Source organism: Strongylocentrotus purpuratus, unplaced genomic scaffold, assembly GCF_000002235.5.
Source record: "Strongylocentrotus purpuratus isolate Spur 01 unplaced genomic scaffold, Spur_5.0 spur5_contig_817, whole genome shotgun sequence".
Taxonomy (NCBI): domain Eukaryota; kingdom Metazoa; phylum Echinodermata; class Echinoidea; order Camarodonta; family Strongylocentrotidae; genus Strongylocentrotus; species Strongylocentrotus purpuratus.
Genome location: NW_022145521.1, coordinates 628,480 through 642,344, shown reverse-complemented (window position 1 = coordinate 642,344; position 13,865 = coordinate 628,480). Strand labels below are relative to the sequence as shown.

The following is a 13,865-nucleotide window of genomic DNA, read 5'->3' as shown; positions in this document are numbered from 1 at the left end:
CACCATGACGAATTAAATTTCTAGTAAAGTATTTGGTTTCGAAAGTTGCGTAAATAATATACCTATACAAGAAATTCAATTGAGGTTCTCGGTAGCAATTCATGTGCAAGGTTTGTTCGTCATAAAAAAAATCAAAGGAAATCAAATAGCCTATGATCAGATTAGCGTGTGCGCGTCCGTCAAACGGGCAACTGGCCGGAATGTTCCAAAGGGTTTGAAAAAGAATGAAGAATGAAGAATGTGCACTGTAAATCGCAGCATCGTAACAGAGTCTGGTGACCGGGGTTATAATAACGCAAAAGCTCTTGCTTGGTTACGCTGTAACTGATAAAGCGCTGTATAAGAAACGGTTATTACGAAATGTTAGGTCAAAGGTAAATACCGTACTGTATAGTATTTTACTGTTTTGACACCACTATGGGCTTTGCGAACTCACCCGCTTACAAAAAAAAAAATCGTTTATGAATGCAAAAGAATTAAACATTAACTTACCTTGAGAAGAGCAGGAATATCTTGAATATCTCTGTGATCTGCAACAGAATGACGTTGTCCACAAGACACTCTGTATTTATAGGATTTCAGTCTCTTCAGCACCGTCATAATTTAGTGTTGAATAACATATTTTTTTTAACGAAATGTCACACCCTATTAATTCAGCTAAACTAATTAGGTCAACAGTCTTCATTTAAATATACCTAACAGCAGGGGTAGCGGTAAAGTGAGGTCAATGTGCGATACATATGCCACAGATGGCGTCATCGAAAGCTTCGGTCAGAATTGTGACTAATATAATTCTATATTTAGGTTAAATTTTTAAAATGCTTGGGCAGCCAGATATCGATTAATTGAACCAAAACCAGTTTCGTACAAGTTCTGGACATGCCCCACATTTTCTGATCTCCGAGAATTTCAACACAAAATTATAAAGGACAACATCAAAGTTATAATGTGTTAAGTTTTATATTTAGTAAAGACTTTAATTACTCGTTTACCAGATAAACACACTGATAATTTTTTGTAACAACCCTTGAAAAATATCTTGTCATTTAAAAATAAATTACGGACATCCAATCCATTTGTTTGTCATTAACTTCTTGTTTTCTTATGAAAGTGTTGGATAAACGAGCTTGAACTCAAACTTCCTATTATATTTGTTATAGCATAAGCCAGGGTCATCGGCATCTTTCGCCTTCTGTGTAAACATTTACTTCGACATAAGGCGTTCTCAGCCAGAGGCCATGCTGCTTGAAGCCCACCTTCCGTGAGTGACAAGAGAAAAGGGATATCATGCACAGAGTCGTGTCTCTTCATCTATTTTCGCATAGCTTCTCATGCAGAGAGACAACATGCATTCTTTGAAACGGAAAAGAGAAGATGGTTGAAGTGATTGATTGGAGGAAGATTGTAAGCTCAAGCATATAAGCTTATTAGTTGATTTCAAAAGAGTTTATATCAATGGTCACACTTCGGATACTAATGCTATGTTTCTTGTTTTTACACTGAGCTTTAACTCTCTGTGTTTTCTTTTTCTTAGTTAATATGAATACTTACTAATGTAATCATTTAAATTCAGTGTTATAAGGATGAGTAAAATAAAAGATATGCTTAACCGTGGTGAATGAGATCAAATAGTTGCTTTTAATATCTTTGTCATTATGTATTATTATTAAAAATATCATTATCACCATAATCGTTATTAAAGTTATTATTATTATTTTTGTTTACTATTATTACTATAATTATATCATTACGCATATCATTTTATTATTATTATTAGTATTAGTATTATTATTTTCATCATTATTATGAATCGCAACATTTATCAATTAATTTAATAATTTATTCCATATTCATAAGGGAAACCATGTTCTTTTACCAATAGTAATGCTTTTCATTGAGGACCTGTTTAGTAAATATTAATATTCAATAACAATTATGAATATAAAGTCATAGGAGCGAAACAGCAAAAAAAAATATTAGTAAACTCGTATTATTCTAGAATGTAAACTTTATTCAATGGCGGCAGTAATAATTAATTGTCCTAGTTTACTTATTTTATTTTTTGTCAACAATGTAAAGAAGTCGAATCGTCAGTGTTGGAAAATCACAACATTTAACGTTGATTTTCTTAAGGATTAAATTGGACTCTCTTTGACTTTCCATAAAAATACTTTACGTAACAGAAAATGGTTTAGATTTAAATGTGGGTAGGTAAATCACTGGCTAATCAGCGGAAAGGGCTGAGCCTCTTAATAGCGCTCTTTTCAAAAATAAAGTTTTTAAATAAGTCACATATCTGATTAATAGACCAGTTCGTAGTTAGCACATATTATTATCGACCCCAAGTATCAACAAATCTGTTACACATGGAGTAGTCCCACTTTCGGCATTTTAGAATAATCACTGCCAAAATCATGGAGGCACTTTGTGAAATACTTTGTTTGCCTTCTTGCGACGAAAATTTCAACCTAGGCATCACGAAATGTGCCGTCGGTGCATATATGAATAATAAGTACATAACTTTCATGAGCACGTATCCAATATTCTTCTAGGTGGATTGTACAAGTTTGGTAAACGAAAGAACTTAAGCTGCCCATGCGCATATTGTATCTACAAGCTGACTCATGGAAGCTCTCGATGGCGCCACATACGTCAGACGTATAGCACATTAACCTCATTTAGCATGCTTAGATCATGCTAAATGAAGAAACACAGAGTAAAGACCTAATTATTGCTGTCGAATTAATAGGGCAAGATAATTGTTATGAAAGAATCTAAATAGGGCCTGTTTTATTCAACACACTCCTAATACAGTACCGACCCTGTTTGAATTCATATAAAGATAGACCGTTTTGGGTCGGATGTTGTTCAGTGCCAGATCACAGAGACAATCAAGATTCTTTTCGTAATCTGCCATAAGAATCACCTTAATAAATTGACGTCATATCACTCATGACTATTTCCTCGATTATATATCATGTTTTAGAATTATATTTAATCAAAAATTATGGAGGAAAATGAAAAAAAAATCTATATCCATGATTCTAAGTTAAATTGAGGCCCGTGTACCGGCCTCCCTGCGTCTATCTTCGACGGAATTTCACAGAAATTTCCTACGTCAGACACACGGTCTGCAATTTTTTGTATTGGCGCACAGACGCATGTTCACAAAAGAGCCTATTGGAGTGTGTTGAACGTGTGCAATATTCTTCCGTCTGTATGTTGCCAGGTTTATTTCCTTATGAATGCGCTTGACACGTGCAGGCTTTGTATTTTTGAAAACATCGCAATAGCTTCTTGCGAACTTCGCACGGGCTTCTGGCAGTGATTTCAAAGAGCAATATGCCGCATGAGGAGCCGTAAAACATCGGCCAGCAGTCGTATGGCACCTGACCTGACGGGAGTTGTACGCTCACCTCAATGGTTCTTGCAGGTGCGAGGCGGGTATGTGATTTAAGTACCGCACAAGACGCTCGCGAGGAATCGTAAACAAAGATGTGGTACCCTTTGAATACCAGCTGCATTATGCCAGTGCAGCTAAAGATGGGCTATCCAGCCGTCTGTTACTCTAGTTTTCTTTATTTCGTTGTAAGTTCATTCGTTCTTCTTAATATTGTTTTTCAATTTAATGGCAAATAATTTTCTTGCTTATGTCGACTGTTTGATGTGTATTTGTTTAAAAATTATGTTACATTTTGTTATATTGAAATATTAAAAAAACCGACGTGCGAATAGCAGGATTTGGCCTCCGACCCAAGGGCAGCTGCGGGCAAGCATTCAGGAAAAGGAGCACGGTGAGTTGGGATCAAACACTGCATGATATCCAATCTTTTTTGCAACAAAAAACCTTGGCGAAAAGATTATGATATTGAACTTCCCCGCTTCTTTCGGTGCACTTTCGGCATCATCGCCTCTGGCTGAGAGCGCCTTATGCCGAAGTAGATGTTAACACAGACATCAAAGAGACAATATTGCTGACCTTGACTTTGAGCCAGGAACTGTCAGATAAAAGTTTAATTGACTATTATCTTGCTTCCCGGTAAAAATTGTTACGCCCCATTACAAATTGCTTCCTTTTTCATCAAAGACAAGCCGCCGATTAATAATTTAAAAAAACTATTACAAAATCTTGATGGAGCCACATGTGGCAAACATACAGCATGTATTCATTGACTTTTAATTCTGTGAGAATTATTTTCATGATAAAGGTAAAAATAAGACAAATTTTATGGACCTGCTTCTATGCTCCAAGTATATCGCTTGTGAAGATAGTGGGTTAGAGTTGGGTATGGTTCGGTAAGTAAATTGACGTGGAGCCATTGTCGCAGGGGCATGTTTCGAACAACCCTCTCATTATTTTTCTTCAGATTTGTGCATCTCTTTGTTTAGTTTGTTATTTCATGGCTGTTTTTGTAACTATGAATGTAAATCAAAATGTATATCAAATTGTATTTATTCTGTTTTTTTCGTATCATGCATGTATTTCTTGTAATTCAGCTTTGGAGCTGCAATCTGATTTCTTAATAAATACCTTTCAAATTCAATTCAATTAAATAAAACACATATTTTTCGGATCTCAGGTAAAACTATAGCTCTGCGGTGATCTCGAAGCTACACTATGACCATCGACTACGTCTTGGGTCACAGTACGGTTTCGAGATTACCTTGGGCAATAATTTAAACCGTTCCCCTCAAGGCAGTCAATATTTGCATGTATGTGATTGTATATCTGATTGTATTTCCTACACGGCAAATCGGTAAAAGAGCTTAGTAGCAGAACTTGTTAGTTTCCTTGTTTAGAGTAGATTAGTGGATCAATCAATCAGTCAGTCAATCAATCAATCAATCGAACCGTCTCACTAGTCAACGTATAGTCTGTTTGTTACAGTATTCATCTCAGGTTGCTCACTCTTTCACTCCTATGTCTCTAATATTCCTCATGAACTCATGGATCATCCATTATTGGCTTGATAGCACCACCAATGCTACACACACACACACACATTCACGCACACAAACACACGCACACACACACCCACACACACACACACACACACACACAAACATTAAAAAATAACCGTCATGAAAGACATCAGATACCAAAGAAACATTTTGTTTAAAATATCTTTATTACAGTTTCACGGAATGTTGGAATCCATAAGATTTAAAGTTAGAAAATCAAAGAAAAAGAGAGAATGTGAATGGTCAAAACTTTTCCGTACGTCATTCCTTTCTGATCCGGGATTGGTCAACGGATGCTATCAAAGAGTTTACATGTTATCTCCATTTCCGGCTCCTGCAAAATAGAATAAAGGAAAAACATGACGGATGTAGATGCCTTCTGAGTCTGTGGTATACATTATATTCACATTGCAGTGACCTGGTAAGATCTCACAAGAGTGCTTATTATAGGGTAGATGGGCGTATAATGTCAGATAAAGGCAATATGTTGTTTTGTTATTACTGTTATTATTATTATTATTATTATTATTTTTCGGGGGGGGGGAGCGAAAGCTGTGACTACCGATCTCTCCTCCCGACATAAATTATTATCATGCGTAGGTGCACCACTGCATCGGAGTTTACTCCTAGACTTATTTGAATAGTTTAGTGGGTTCTTTAAGTACAAAGGAAATGACTCCATTACACACAGGACTTCAATTTAACATGCTACCCAAAAGACGGAGGGTAATTAACTCAAGCATCCCTTGGTATGAACAAGTGCTCAATGTAACTGTGGCTTTACGATCATTATCCTATAATTATTATTATTAGTAGTAGTAGTAGCAGTCGTTTCTTAATTATAAAACTGGTAGACCTTGAGATTGAACGAAATGAGCGAGCAAATGATTGGACGTCACACCAAAGAGTTCAGGCTTGTTCAGATATGACTGGGTAAATAGCTGCCCCCCCCCCTCCAAAAAAAAAAGAAACAAATAAATTGAACAACTCGAGATTTTTTACTTGTCTGGTAGTCTAATGGCAACTGTGTGCTTAAGCTCTCTGAGGAAAAGTGAGTCTAATAACGCTTTATTTCATCTTTAAAAAAAAAAAACGCTGCAGTTTATGCGACAAAGGGTTTATTGGGCTTTAAACTTACCGCTACAGAAGACGACTGAACCACTACGCCTGTTGCACCAGCATGACATGCCGAATTGTTGACAGGCTGAAATGAATAGAGAGGACGTGATATATTTTTTAAAGGTTGTCAATACAAGAGAACTTGTAATATTCATGCATGGAATACAACCATGACAACGATTTGAGGGGAGATATTAGAAGCTTTCATTTGTATGTTCTGATGCCTCTTAATTACATTCACGATATCATGCCAATCGAAAGGTCCTTAGGACCATAGGTTAACACTAAACTGTTTACAGGAAGAAATTCTCAGAGAGAGAAATTATTTCATTACTGTTATTATTTAAATTCCATTGGGGCTTATATGTTCCTGTTTTCCTTATGAAATTCATTAAAAATGCATACGATAGGATTTGATTTGGTGGTTTCACAAAGGTTTTACTCCAAGTGTCTTGTGTTGTTGTAGATTTAAGAGGATGGGAGGGCACAAATTCAAAGTTTAATGGCTAGATATACTCACCCTTGTACTTCTTTAGACTCCGTCCCATACCCCTCTTCTCGGTCTCAAAGAGCTCAAGGGTGTCGTCGTTGAGCTCGTAATCAGCGATGACGGCGACGATGAGGGCACAAGCCAGAACGAAGAACAGAGCCTTGCCCATTTTGATTGGTGAGTTGGTTTTTAGATAATCTGTTGTGTAAATAAGACATGAAATTATAAATGCTATTATTATGTAGTAACCGGTTTCATAAATTGTGTAAAGAATATACCTTCAATTCAATTGAGGTTCCTGATAAAATCCCATATGAAAGCATCTTCCTGAAAAATCTCATATGAAAGCATCTTCCTGATAAAAATTAAAAATCAATGCACGTCCACCATCACAAATCTCATGCGTCTTTGTCCTTTTTCTATTTTACCCTTCCTATCTACCTGTTTCCCTTATCTTAAGACATATTCTTGTAGGCAAACATGTTAATGAAAGATGATATGCTTAGAAAAAAGAGAAATAAAACATTCATTCAATACCGTAGAGGTGTCGTAGTTGAGTGGTCTAATCACTTGCCTGGAAATCGTGGGTTCGACATTCATGCAAGGCATTTTATCTACATTGTTCCTCTCCATCCAGTTGTTGAATGGGTACCATGTCGGAACAGGACGTCAATATGATTGTATTATGTATATGTATAATATATGTATAATTTTGGAGTAGTACGTAAACGGGCAACTGGCTGGAATGCTCACAAGGGAGTGGAGAGTGTGCAGTGTACCCAACTCACCGGTTTAAACAATTGTTTACGAATGCAATATATTTGACTTACCTTGAAAAGAGCAGGAATATCTTGAATATCTCTGTGATCTGCAACTGAATGACGTTGTCCACAAGACATTCTGTATTTATAGGAATTCAACCTTTTAAGAGCACTATATGATACTGTGTTAAATAACGTGTTAAAAAAAGTCACACCCTATACTAGTCAGGTCAGCTGTATGTGTTTCTTCATTTAAACATGCTTAACAGCAGGAGTAGCGGGGAGGTGAAGCTAATTTTTGTTTTACTTATTAACGTTTGGAGTACACGATCTTGATCTTGAACTTAAAATACTCTATCTTTTTCTAGTATAAGCCAGGGCCATCATCAACTATCGCCTTCTGTGTTACTGTTAACATTTACTTCGACATAAGGTGTTCTCAGCCAGAGGCCATGTTGCTTGAAGCCCACATTCCGTGTGTGCATGACAAGAGAGAGAAACACAAACACAAAGTAGAGACTCTTCATTCATTTACGCTTAACTTCTCATGCAGAGAGACACCATGCATTCTCTTCATGAAACATAAAAACAGTAGATGAATAAATTGTGATTGATTGGAGGAAAGTTTGTATAAAGCTTAAGCACATACGCATATGATTTCCAAAAAGTTTATATACAAGTCACAGTTCGCAGGCTTTATTCTTGCCACCGGCTGCGTGGCATAATGCTTTACTGAACATAAATGATTACATACAACAAGTTGATTCAAGGCACACTGCTTGTAACTTTATAATGAAACTAAAAGAGACCATAATTAAACAAATACCGTATGGGGACAATTACCCCCTGGGCAATCACCCCCGGAGAATTACCCCCGTAAAACAACCCTCCCCCACAAGTACAATAACCCCCAAGAAAATTACCCCCGGAAAATTACCCCCCTCCCTCCCAAGACAACTACCCCCGAGGACAATTACCTCCCGAGGACAATTACCTCCTGAGGACAATTATCCCCCAAGAACAACTTGGGAGTAGTTGTCCTCGGGGGGTAATTCTCCGGGGGGGGGGGCGGTTCCAGGGGGTAATTGTCCTTCGGGGGTAGTTCTCCGGGGGGTAAATTCCGGGGGTGATTGCCCAGGGGGTACTTGTCCTAGAACCAATAAATACCACTCTTGATGACTTTACAAACGAATGACATACGCAATAAAATGATTAGTGCTTGAGACAGGAGCGAACGCAAGAAAAGAGATTCTTACTGATGAAGAAGACATTTGATACAATACCAATCAAATGGAGGCGTCGTGGTATAGATCATTCACTTGTCTCTCAATCCAAGGGTTAAGGGTATCCATGTGTTTGTATTGGCGAGCAGGCGCATGTTGAGGTCTTAAAGTGTAACATGGTCTTAAAGTGTAACACGACCCCCTAGCTCCTGAAAAAAGAGTCGCTGCGTGCGCGCGGCGCTTACGTACAGCTAGCTGTAGTTATCATGCATGCAAACAGCAGTATACTGCTCGCTTTCGTTCCAGCTAACTAGCTAGTTGCTGCAATTGTTCGACTAAAGTGTACCAATTCAACATTTAAAGCTTAATACAGACCGATAGGAAAGATTATGCCTTACATGAGTAGCTTCGTAAGCTTTCTTTTATCCCATAAAGAGAGAGAGAGAGAGAGAGAGAGAGAGGGGGAGAGATTCAAGTGGAAAAGGCCGAAGATTGTCATTACCGCGAAGCATTTATAGACTGCGCTCCGACTGCGCTACATGCACAGCAGGCCGTGTTAATCGCCATTCGTTATGGGGGGACAAAGCCATCACCTACCTACTACGTAATTCTGGCGTGTTTCATCAAGTGACTTCAGTCTAATAGCAATACCAGTTGCCATTAGAATTTGGAGATATCATTGTTTCTGATTACATCTATCTAGCACATTTAACTTCTCTTGATGATGAAAATATGCCGGAAAGTAAGCCGCAAAGAAAAGAAAACAAATGAAAAAGAAATTGAAGAAGCAAAAGGAAGGAAAGGAAGAAAGAAAATGGGATAAGAAAGAAAAAAGAAAAAGTAAAAAGAGAAAATAAATATAAATAATAAATGAATAGAATATAGGAAAAAGAAACCAAGAAAGATAGAAATAAATTGAACGAAAATTGAAATGAAAAGAAGACGAAAGAAGAAGGGAAAGGAGCAAGATAATATTGATACCATGTCTTCACTTCTAGTCAACCTCTTGTTTTTTTTTTATAGGCCTGGCTACCTTTTTTTCCCTTCTTTCCTTTATCTTTTTCTTATTTTTTTCTCTAATTTTAAAAGTAATCTTGGTTTCTTATATTTTTCTTTCCTTACTCGTATACTGTGAAGAAATGATTTCATCCTATGGCGTATTTCATCTGGATTGTATGTTTGTCACAAGTTCATAAGTGCCCCTTATGATATCTGATAATAGCCCTTTTTATTGTTTACCTTGACACGCGTCCCCTCTATTAAGTGCCCTTTTACTTTTTGATATGTGCCACTTTCCCCTTTTTAATAAGAGCCCTTCCCTTTCTCATAAATTCCTCTTTGACACATGCCTCCTTTTCCTTTCTTGTAAGTACCCTTTCCCTCCTAATGGGTGCCCCTTTTCCCTTTTTTATACGGCCCCTCTCCTGTTCATAAATACCCCTTTTCATCTTTGATAAATGCCCCTATCAAAATCTTATAGGTTCCCCTTTTCCTGCGACAAATGCCTATTTTTCATTATCATTAGTGCCCCTTTTAAAAATCTCTGGTGAGTGCCCCTTTTCAGGTGCGAGAAATGCCCCGTTTTCACCACTGATTACTGCCCCTTTTACTTAGACACATGTTCCTTTTCTTTTCAAATAAATGTCCTTTTTCCCATCTGAGTGCTCCATTTTCATATATCCATAACATGTGCCCCTATTTTTTAAGCGACTAAGAGCAACTCTTTTTCTTTAACCCCCCACCCCCCAAGCTTGTGTCTACGCTAGATCGCATTTATAGTTGATATAAGTGTGTTATATAGTTTTCAGTCTTTCATCATCGTGATTAAAATCCCAGGCTGTAATTTTTCGCACAGCGACCTCACTTATCTTGAAACTTTTGCTTCCATGTCATGTAAGTGAATATGCAGATTGTGCAAAGTAACATGATGCTTAAACAGTAGCTAATTGGACCATGCATGTTCAGTTAAAAGAGTCTGAGAAACAAATATTGAAATCATCCCTCATTATTGTGACCACAATGTAAACAATTTTATATTTTTGCTTTGAGATTTCCCTTTGTATGTGCCCCCCCCCCAGAAAGTGTCTTTTTTTTGTCCCCCCCCCCTGAATATATTGATTAGTTAGTTAATTCGGCGAGACATTGCTGCGGCCAGCTGGTTAGTTCGAGTGAACAGCAAACACTCAGCTACAGTAGATGTATTATGCCAAGGCGCTGTGCGCATCGACTAATTTTTCAGGAACTTAGGCACCGTGTTACACTTTAAGACCATGTTACACTTTAAGACCTCAACAGGCGCAGGTACAGACAAGCGCCTGAGTCTATTCTCTGATCTGCGTGTTGCCAGAGTTTTTGTTTATCCTTTGTTTATACAAGTGAAGTGTGCTTACATTATATTTCTGGAAACATCGCAATGGCTTCTTCCCAGCTCGAACAAAATGTACATAAACTTAAAGGGATTGGTTATCTTTGCCTCAGATTCTAAACAAAGTCGTGGATTTAGCTCATGATGCAATCATAATTATAAACATGTGGGTCAGTCAGAAGTCCCATGAATTTTACTAGCCGATCACTTGTCTGATTATTAAGATATTTAGATTGGAATTCGAGATTTCAGAAGCCGTTTTCCCAACGGTTATGAACAGCTCTAATAACGCTACAGTCTATTGGGGGAAAAGGAGTATTGTAAAATCGGTTACTCAAAGATTTTTACTTTTTTGATGCCCTTTCATGATCATTTTGAAGCGCTTTTTTTTTGGGGGGGGGGGCAATATTTCACCATATCACAGACAATGATAACACGTAGGGGCCATGCAACTCAGATTTGTAAGACTGGAAACATTATTAAACGATGCCTTTAAGGAACACAGCACGCGAAAATTAATGGTTCCGATTGGCTGCAGGAAAGGAAGGGGAAACTGGGTAGCAAATAACAGCACGCTATTTTTCGCGACGCTGGTTCGTTCCATAATGTTCTATTAATTGTCCAACAGACGAAGATTTGCAATTTTTGTCGCATATTTATTGTCCTCTTCATGGGTGTCGATCCCGGGGGGGGGGGGGGGTGGGGGATATATCCCCCCCCCCCAATATTTGAGGTGGGGGGATGGCCTGTACAATCATCCCCCCCCCCCCGTATAATTCACCATAAAAAAAAGAGAAAAATTAATGAGGAGAGCCCGGTAAGAGTAGTTAATGGTTATTACTCGAAAGATGACCATCAATATACACATTTTGCTATCTCATTTCATTATACTGACATATATAAATAGAAAACGAAGAAAATGAGACGACCGTATATGAGACAAGAATAAATTGAATTCTCGCTTATACAGCTTCATCAGGAGTTGATGAATTTATTCAATTTATTCAATCAACAGCATCATAGAAATGCAGTTCGCCAAATGCAAAGCCGCAGCGTTAAAAAGCAACGAGCTTAGTAAATGTTAAGCGCGAAGCGCAAAAGTACAAAAAAAGAAGAAGAGAGTGGGAGAGAGAGATAACGAGAGACAGAGAGGATACAGGCGCGTAGCCAGAGGGTGGTGGGGGCGGACGCCCCCCCCCCCCCAATAAAAAAAAAACGCCGACCAACAAAAAAAAAGAGAGAGAAGGAAGAAAGGAAGAGGACGTAGGAAGAAAAAGGATTAAGAGTCGAGAACGGTACAACGAATCGTCTTCTTTCTCTAATAATTTAATGAAACGTCAAAGCTTCCGCGCTTCGCGCGGGAAGGGGGGGGGGGGGGGGGGGGGGGAACCGAATTCAGCAAGGATTCAGAGTCGAGAATGGTACAACGAATCGTCTTCTTTCTCTAATAATTTAATGAAACGTCAAAGCTTCCGCGCTTCGCGCGGGAAGAGGGAGGGGGGGGGACTGAATTCAGCAAGGATTAAGAGTCGAGAATAGTACAATGAATCGTCTTCTTTCTCTAATAATTTAATGAAACGTCAAAGCTTCCGCGCTTCGCGCTGGAAGGGGTGGGGGGGGGGGGAGGAACTGAATTCAGACAAGTATTAAGACTCGAGAATGATACAACGAATCGTCTTCTTTTTCTAATAATTTAATGAAACGTCAGAGCATTTCATTACCAGGTTCATCAGAGAGGACCTAAAGTCGCCGGCCGTCTGTTTGCTTACTTACAAGCATTTATGTTTTCTTAGCAGTCAGGTAAAAAAATAACAACCAACCAACCAATCTTCAGTCTGTGTTTCTTCATTTAAGGATGCCTAACTAAATGAGGTCAATGTGCGATACGCTTGACGTATGTGGCGCCATCGAGAGCTTCCATGAGTCAGCTTGTAGATACAATATGCGCATGGGCAGATAAATCTGCGTATACAAAACTTGGTCAATCCACCTAGAGGAATATTTGATACGTGCTCATGACAGGTATGTACTTATTATTAATGCACGCACCAACGGCCCATTTCGTTGTGCCTAGGTTGAAGTATTCGTCGCAATAAGGCAAACGAAAATTATTTACGATGCAGAAATTATTCTAAAATGCCCAAAGTGGGACTAATCTATGTGTAACAGATTTTTGCATAATTGGGGTCAATTGTAATATATACTTATTACGAAGTGGTCTGTTAATCAGATATGTGAATTATATTATTATTTTTTTATTAATAGTGTTAGGAAGATTAACCGTTTCCGCTTATTAGCCAGTGATTTACCTAGCCACATTTACACCAGAACCAGTTTGTACATATAGTGTTTTTATGGAAAGCAAAAGTGAGTCCGATTTAATTTCTTAAGAAAATCGACATGAATTATTGTTATATCCCAACATTGCTGATTCAACCTTTGTTCATTTTTGACAAAAAATTCAATAAGTAAACCAGGAAAGTTAATCTGTACTGCTACCATTGTATAAAGTTTACATGCTAGAATAATTAGAGTTCATATTTATTGTCTTCTGTATTTTGATGTATAGCTTTAATGAGTTGATATTCATAATTGTTATTGAATATTGTTATGTACTAAACAGATCTTAATAAAAACCACAACTATTGGTGAAATTATGCTGTATGAATATTAGAAAAAACAAATCTAATTGACTAATTAATTTTACGATACACATACCGATGATAATAATACTACTAATAATAATAGGAATCATAGAAATAATGATAATGGTGATAGTAATATTAAATGAAAATGATAATCATATCAATAATACTAATAATGAAAATGATAATATTAATTAACAAAAATGATCTCATTCACCATGGTTCGGCATATCATTATTAGATTAAAAATTTCTTTATTTCACTCATTCTTATTAAATACAATACCTGTAAATTACACGA

The 13,865-nt window shown here is 37.5% G+C and overlaps 1 long non-coding RNA gene across 1 annotated transcript; it reads right to left on the bottom strand.

Moving 5' to 3' along the window:
- Positions 1-5,110: 5,110 nt before the first annotated feature.
- On the bottom strand, positions 5,111-7,481 carry LOC115921956. Its single transcript, XR_004063228.1, has 4 exons — positions 7,402-7,481; positions 6,602-6,769; positions 6,101-6,166; positions 5,111-5,296 (listed from the first exon to the last, which is right to left on the bottom strand). It is a non-coding gene; the product is annotated as an uncharacterized LOC115921956 (long non-coding RNA).
- Between the last annotated feature and the right edge of the window lie 6,384 nt (positions 7,482-13,865).